The 8,637-nt window shown below is 36.6% G+C and overlaps 1 pseudogene across 1 annotated transcript in view; it reads left to right on the forward strand.

Annotated features, from left to right (window-relative positions):
- Positions 1-3,261, forward strand: part of LOC117093725 — a 433,995-nt pseudogene extending 430,734 nt beyond the window's left edge. The window contains exon 4 of the transcript XR_004441215.1: positions 96-3,261. The product of XR_004441215.1 is annotated as a zinc finger protein 253-like (transcript). The remainder of the gene's footprint in view (positions 1-95) is intronic.
- Positions 3,262-8,637: the final 5,376 nt, after the last annotated feature.

Consider the following 8,637-nt stretch of genomic DNA (forward strand, 5'->3'; position numbering starts at 1 on the left):
CTTATGTAGTTTGTATAATTTTATAGGTTAGATTTGTAAAGTATATTTATCTGAGTCTAGCAATTGAAGTAATGTGTTTTTGTTGTTTCTTTTAGTTATGAGTTCTCATTTTGCCCAAGACCTTTGGCCAGAGAAGAGCATAAAAGAGTCTTTACAAAAAGTGATACTGAGAAGATATGAAAAATGCAGACATGACAATTTACAGTTAAAAAAAGGCTGTAAAAGCATGGGTGAGCATAAGGTGCACAAAGGAGGTTATAATGGACTTAACCAATGTTTGACAACTACCCAGAAAAAAATATTTCAATGTGATAAATATGGAAAAGTCTTTCCTAAGTTTTCAAATTCAAACACATATAAGATAAGACATACTGTAATAAATCTTTTCAAATGTATAATATGTGGCAAAGCTTTTAACCGGTCCTCAACCCTTACTACACATGAGAAAATTCATACTGGAGAGAAACCCTACAGATGTGAAGAATGTGGCAAAGCTTTTAACCAATCTGCAAACCTTACTACACATAAGAGAATTCACACCGGAGAGAAACCCTACAGATGTGAAGAATGTGGCAAAGCCTTTAAGCAGTCCTCAAACCTTACTACACATAAGAAAATTCATAGTGGAGAGAAACCTTACAAATGTGAAGAATGTGGCAAAGCCTTCAACTGATCCGCAGACCTTACTATACATAAGATAGTTCATACTGGAGAGAAACCTTACAAATGTGAAGAATGTGGCAAAGCCTTTTAGCACCCCTCACACGTTACTACACATAAGAAAATTCATACTAGAGGGAAACCCTACAAATGTGAAGAATGTGGCAAATCCTTTAAGCACTGCTCTAACCTTACTATACATAAGAGAATTCATACAGGAGAGAAACCCTATAAATGTGAAGATTGTGGCAAAGCCTTTCACCTATCCTCACACCTTACTACACATAAGATACTTCATACTGGAGAGAAACCCTACAGATGTAGAGAATGTGGCAAAGCCTTTAACCATTCCACAACCCTTTTTTCACATGAGAAAATTCATACTGGAGAGAAACCCTACAAATGCGATGAATGTGGCAAAACCTTTACTTGGCCCTCAATCCTCTCTAAACATAAAAGAACTCATACTGGAGAGAAACCCTACAAATGTGAAGAATGTGGCAAATCCTTTACTGCATCCTCAACTCTAACTACCCATAAGAGAATTCATACTGGAGAGAAACCTTACAAATGTGAAGAATGTGGCAAAGCTTTTAACTGGTCCTCAGACCTTAATAAACATAAGAAAATTCATATTGAACGAAAACCCTACATAGTGAAGAATGTGACAAATCTTTTAAATGTTCCTCCACTTTTAATTAGCATACGACAATTTTTACTGGAGGGAAACCCTATGAATGTGTTGAATGTGGGAAAGCCTTTAACCAGTCCTTGACTCTGACTAAATATGAAAGTTTATATCGAACATAAACCCTACAAATATAAAGAATGTGACAAAGCTTTTTAAGGAAATTCTCAACCCTTATTACACATAATTCATACCAAACAGAAACCCTACACATGTGAAGAATGTGGCAAAGCCTATAACAAGTTCTCAATTCCTTTTTTTTTTTTTTTTTTTTTTTGAGATGGAGTTTCACTCTTGTCACCGAGGCTGGAGTGCAATGGCACGATCTTGGCTCACTGCAACTTTTGCCTCCTGGGTTTAAGCCATTCTTCTGCCTCAGTCTCACAAGTAGCTGGGATTACAGGTGACCAACACCATGCCTGGCTAATTTTTTGTATTTTTGGTAGAGATGGGGTTTCACAATGTTGGCCAGGCTGCTCTCGAACTCCTGACCTCAGGTAATCTACCTGCCTTGGCCTTCCAAAGTGCTGGGGTTACAGGTGTGAGTCACCATGCCTAGCTACAAGTTCTTAATTCTTAAGAGACATGGTGATAATTCATGCTGAAGAGGAACCCTGCAAACCTGAAAGATGCGACAGTGCTTTTACCAACACCTCCAAATTCCCTATATGTAAAAATAAATTATACTAGTGTGAGACCCTAGAAATGTATAAAACCTGACAAAGCGTTTATATGGTTGTCACACATGATTGTAGGTCATATAATTCATACTTCCAAAACTCCTGTAAGTGTGAAGAATGTAGCAAAATATTTTATTAGTGCTTACAGCGTATTTCACAGGAAAGCTCTTATCCTTGAGAAAAATTGTACAAATACAAAGGATATGGAAAAACCTTTAATGCCTACTCATATCTTACTCAACAGAAGAAGGTTCATAGTTAATAAAGCATTAAGTGCAATTACTGTCAAAAAATCTTTCAGAAAATAGAAGCCTTTAAAGTGAAGAAGAATATTTATTCTGAAGACAGCCATTATGACTATAAAGGGGGTAGTAGTGCCTTTACTTGTGTCACAGATCTTATTGCCCACATTTTGTGCTAGAGGAAAGCCCTGAAGCAGTTGCTCAAGCTTTGTTTGAGGGAATCAAGGAAATTTATATTGAGAATAGTCCTGCAAATGTAATGAATTTGGAAAGACTTTTTTCCCCAAAAACTACAGCTTAGAAAACACCAGAGGGTTTATACTAAAATATATTTTTGCAGATGCAGCAAATATGAAAAACTATTTAATTCAAAATTGATTCTATGTAAATATCAGAGAATTTTTGATAGAATAATTAAGGCTCTGACACTTCAGACATTACACTAAATCAGAATTTTGAGTATAAAAACTAATCCACAGCTACAGCTGTTAAATTATTTCTACATAACTTTTAAAAAAGTAGATTTTTGAGGCACTGTAATTACATTGAAAGTATACTTGTTTCCTTGAAAAAATTTTTTGAAAAGTGAATGATGTAATACAGCTTTCACACTGCTTTATGCTGTTGTTTTATTCCTATTGTATTCACATGTGAAAGCATATGATCAATTGATGCTGCATTAGAGATATTAGAGATTGTTTTTTATTAGTTGGGCATTAGGTATGACCTTTTCTATAAGAGAGTAAGGACATTAAAATGTAAGATGCATGATGAAAACATAAGTGGAGAGGGTTTTTGTAGTTAACTTATATTAAGTAATGTATAAGGTGGGGGTTCATGTTCTCATTTGTATAATTTTAGCCTGTGACAATGTTGATGCTTTGAATGTCTGTTGAATGACCTAACCTACATTAACATGTATGCAAAACATCTTAAAACTTTTTTTCAAAAACCATGAATTACTTTATTAATAAACAAAGATAAAAAATAAGGTGGGGTTTCAGAGTAATGCTTTTCTACATTATAGTGAGAGAAAGAAATTAATTATAGTTAAAACTATTAAAATACGGCTAGGTGTATTTATTAGTGTAGACAGGTTTTAATATAATGTTTATGGTTTTTTAAATATAAAGTTGTATGGGCCGGACGTAGTGGCTCATGCCTGTAATTCTAGCACTTTGGGAGGCTGAGGCAGGTGAATCGCTTGAGGTCAGGAGATCAAGACCAGCCTGACCAAGATGGAGAAACCCCATCTCTAATAAAAATACAAAAATTAGCTGGGCATGGTGGTGCATGCCTGTAATCCCAGTTATTCAGGAGCCTGAGGAAGAATTGCTTGAACCTGGGAGTTCTTGGATTACAGGTGTGCGCCACCATGCCTGGTTAATTTTTGTATTTTTAGTAGAGATGATTTTCACCAGGTTGGCCAGGATGGTCACGTACTCCTGACCTCAGGTGATCTGCCCACCTTGGCCTCCCAAAGTGCTGGGATTACAGGCATGAGCCACTGCACCCTCCCTATTTTTTTATTGAAATTTATTATTAGTATTTGTGGGTATATAGTATGTGTATATATTTATGCCTTGTATGGCATATTTTGATTCAGGCATACAATATGTAGAAATTTCATTAGGGTAAATAAGATATCCATCACCTCTAGCATTTATCATTTGTATTGCAAACAGTGTAATTATACACTTTTAGTGCATAATTTAGTGAAGCAGGTGGATTGCCTGAGGTCAATAGTTGAAGATCAGCCTGGCCAACAAGGTGAAACCCCATCTCTACTAAAAATACAAAAATTACCTGGACATGGTTGCGCATGCCTGGAGGCTTAGGCAGGAGAATCGCTTGAACCCCAGAGGGAAGGTTGCAGTGAGCTGAGATCATGCCATTGCACTCTAGCCTGGGTGACAGAGTGAGACTCTATCTCAAAAAAAGAGAAAGAAATATAAAAAAATTCTTACATTTCTGAGTCCTGAAAAATTAATAAATATTTGTTACACAGTTTTCTTTGAACATGTGGTCTCTCTGCCTGCAAACATACAGACTTTCAGTGTCAATTTACATGGAGTTAACTCGACACAAATTACTCTGAAGATAAATCTTAGGTGTAAGAAAATTATGAAGTGAGTGTGTTTGTGTGTGTTTGTACATATATCAGAAAAGCAATTATTCAAACAAAACTTATTTTAATAGCATGATTAATAGAAAACTAAACATCTCAAAAATGCTGAAAGCAAATCTATACTTTTTGCTTTGTCTTGAATTTATTAATGTAACATTTTATGGCTTATGGTTCGGATTCTTCCTAGAAAATGCCTATTAAAGCACAGGCAACTTTGTCTCCAGAAATAACACTCTTGAGTACAACAATAAAAGCCCTTTTCAAACAGAAAAAAAAAAAAGATCATTTTTAACATTTATATTAATAAAGACAACTAAAATTGAATAATTGGATATGCTTTTATTGTTCTATGTGTGTGTGAATGTATAAAACCGTACAAAAAATAATTAAAGCCAGGAAAAAGATGTTAGTTAGTATTTATAATGAATACAACTGGAAAGTAATTCATTATTATTTTTTAGTCTGCTACTTGTGATTATTTTATTATTATTATACTTTAAATTCTAGAGTACAAGTGCACAAAGTGCAGCTTTGATACATAAGTATATATGTGCCATGTTGGTTTGCTGCACACATCAACTCATTTACATTAGGTATCTCTCCTAATGCTGTCACTCTCCCAGCTCCCCACCCCCCGACAGGCCCCGGTGTGTGATGTTCCCTGCCCTGTGTCCAAGTGCCAAGTGTTCAATTCCCACCTATGAATGAGAACATGCGGTGTTTGGTTTTCTATCCTTGTGATAGTTTGCTGAGAACGATGGTTTCCAGCTTCATCCATGTCCATGCAAAGGACATGAACTCATCCTTTTTTATGGTTGCATAGTATTCCATGGTGTATATGTGCCACATTTTCTTAATCCAGTCTATCATTGATGGACATTTGGGCTGGTTCCAAGTCTCTGCTGTTGTGAATAGTGCCACAATAAACATAGTGTGCATGTGTCTTTATAGTAGCATGATTTATTTTAATTAGATCCCATTTGTCTATTTTGGCTTTTGTTGCCATTGCTTTTGGTGTTTTAGTCATGACGTCCTTTCCCATGCCTATGTCCTGAATGGTATTGCGTAGGTTTTCTTCTAGGGTTTTTATGGTTTAACTTAAGTCTTTAATCCACCTTGAGTTAATTTTTGTATAAGGTGTAAGGAAGGGGTCCAATTTTAGCTTTCTATGTAGGACTAGCCAGTTTTCCCAGCACTATTTATTAAATAGGGAATCCTTTCCCCACTTCTTGTTTTTGTCTAGTTTTTCAAAGATCAGATGGTTGTAGATGTGTTATTTCTGAGGACTCTGTTCTGTTCCATTGGTCTATATATCTGTTTTGGTACCAGTGCCCTGCTTTTTTGGTTACTGTAGCCTTGTAGTATAGTTTGAAGTCAGGTAGTGTAATGCCTTCAGCTTTGCTCTTTTTGCTTAGGATTGTCTTGGCCATATGAGCTCCTTTTTAGTTCCATATGAACTTTAAATTAGTTTTTTCCAATTCTGTGAAGAAAGCCATTGGTAGCTTGATGGGGATGGCATTGAATCTATAAATTACCTTTACCTTTGGCAGTATGGCCATTTTCATGATATCGATTCTTCCTATACATGAGCATGGAATGCTCTTCCATTTATTTGTGTCCTCTTTTATTTTGTTGAGCAGTGGTTTGTAGTTCTTGAAGAGGTCCTTCACGTCCTTTGTAAGTTGGATTCCTAGGTGTTTTATTCTCTTTGTACCAATTGTGAATGGGAGTTCACTCATGATATGGCTCTCTGTTATTGGTATATAGGAATGCTTGTGATTTTTGCACATTGATTTTGTATCCTGAGACTTTGCTGAAGTTGGTTATCAGCTTAAGGAGATTTTGGGGTGAGATGATGGGGTTTTCTAAGTATACAATCATGTCATCTGCAAACAGGGACAATTTGAGTTCCTCTTTTCCTAATTGAATGCCCTTTATTTTTTTCTCTTACCTGATTACCCTGGCCAGAACTTCCAACACTATGTTGAATAGGAGTGGTAAGAGAGGGCATCCTTGTCTTGTGCCGGTTTTCAAAGTGAATGCTTCTAGTTTTTGCCCATTCAATATGATATTTCTGTGGGATTGTCATAAATGGCTCTTATTATTTTCAGATACGTTCCATCAATCCCTAGTTTAGAGAGTTTTAGCAAGAAGGGCTGTTGAATTTTGTTGAAGGTCTTTTCAGCATCTATTGAGATAATCATGTGGTTTTTGTTGTTGGTTCTGTTTATGTTTATGTGATGGATCACGTTTATTGATTTGCATATGTTGAACCAGCCTTGCCTCCCAGGGATGAAGCTGACTTGATCATGGTGGATGAACTTTTTGACGTGCTGCTGGATTCGTTTTTTTTAATCCAAAAAAATGGAGGATTTTTGCATTGATGTTCATCAGGGATATTGGTCTAAAATTCTCTCTTTTTTTAATTTTTTAATTTTTTTATTACTTTTTTTTTTTTTTTTTGTAGTGTCTCTGCCAGGCTTTGGTATCAGGATGATGCTGGCCTCATGAAATGAGTTAGGGAGGATTCCCTATTTTTCTATTGATTGGAATCGTTTCTGAAGGAATGGTACCAGCTCCTCTTTATACCTCTGGTAGAATTCAGCTGTGAATCTGTCTGGTCCTGGGCTTTTTTGGTTGGTAGGCTATTAGGTATTGCCTTGGCCAAGCACGGTGGCTCATGCCTGTAATCCCAGCACTTTGGGAGGCCAAGGCAGGCAGATAATGAGCTCAGGAGATTGAGACCATCCTGGCTAATACGGTGAAACCCTGTCTCTACTAAAAATACAAGAAATTAGCTGGGCATGGTGGCACACACCTGTAATCCCAGCTACTTGGGAGGCTGAGGCAGGAGAATCGCTTGAACTTGGGAGGCAGAGGTTTCTGTGAGCCAAGATCACACCACTGCACTCCAGCCTGGGAGACAGAGTGAGACTCCATCTCAAACAAACAAACAAACAAAATTATTGCCTCAATTTCAGAGCCTATTACTGCACTATTCAGAGATTCAACTTCTTCCTGATTTAGTCTTGGGAGGGTGTATGTGTCCAGGAATTTATCCATTTCTTCTAGATTTTCTAGTTTACTTGCATAGAGGTGTTTATGGTATTCTCTGATGGTAGTTTGTATTTCTGTGGGATTGGTGGTGATATCCCCTTAATTTTTTTATTGCATCTATTTGATTCTTCTTTAATAGTCTTGTTAGTGATCTATCAATATTATTGATCTTTTCAAAAACCAGCTCATGAATTGATTGATTTTTTGATGGGTTTTTGTGTCTCCATCTCTTTCAGTTCTTCTCTGACCTTAGTTATTTCTTGCCTTCTGCTAGCTTTTAAATTTGTTTCCTCTTGCTTCTCTAGTTCCTTTAATATGATGTTAGGGTGTTGATTTTAGATCTTTCCTGCTTTCTCTTGTGGGCATTTAGTGCTATAAATTTACTTCTACACACTGCTTTAAATGTGTCCCAGAGATTCTGGTATGTTTTGTCTTTGTTCTCATTGGTTTCAAGGAATGTCTTTATTTCTGCCTTCAATTCGTTATTTACCCAGTAGTCATTCAGGAGCAGATTGTTCAGTTTCCATGTAGTTCTGCAGTTTTGAGTGAGTTTCTTAATCCTGAGTCCTAATTTGATTGCACTGTGGTCTGAGAGACACAGTTTGTTGTGATTTCTGTTCTTTTATATTTGTTGAGGAATGCTTTACTTCCAATTATGTGGTCAGTTTTAGAATAAGTGTGATGTGGTGCTGAGAAGAATGTATATTCTGTTGATTTGGGGTGGAGAGTTCTGTAGATGTCTATTAGGTCCGCTTGGTGTAGAGCTGAGTTCAAGTCCTAGATATCCTTCTTGACCTTCTGTCTCATTGATCTGTCTAGTATCAACAGTGGGGTGTTAAAATATCCAATTATTATTGTGTGGGAGTCTAAGTCTCTTTGTAGGTCTCTAAGGACTTGCTTTATGAATCTGGGTGCTCCTGTACTGGATGCATATATATTTAGGATACTTAGCTCTTCTTGTTGAATTCATCCCTTTACCATTATGTTATGGCCTTCTTTGTCTCTTTTGATTTTGTTGGTTTAATCCCTTTATTTTCAGCCTATGCATGTCTCTGCACATGGGATGGATCTCCTGAATACAGCACACTGATGGGTCTTGACTCTTTATCCAATTTGCCAGTCTGTGCCTTTTAATTAGGGCATTTAGCCCATTTACATTTAAGGTTAATATTGTCATGTGTG

Source organism: Trachypithecus francoisi, unplaced genomic scaffold (genome assembly GCF_009764315.1).
Source record: "Trachypithecus francoisi isolate TF-2019V2 unplaced genomic scaffold, Tfra_2.0 Lachesis_group12, whole genome shotgun sequence".
Lineage (NCBI taxonomy): Eukaryota > Metazoa > Chordata > Mammalia > Primates > Cercopithecidae > Trachypithecus > Trachypithecus francoisi.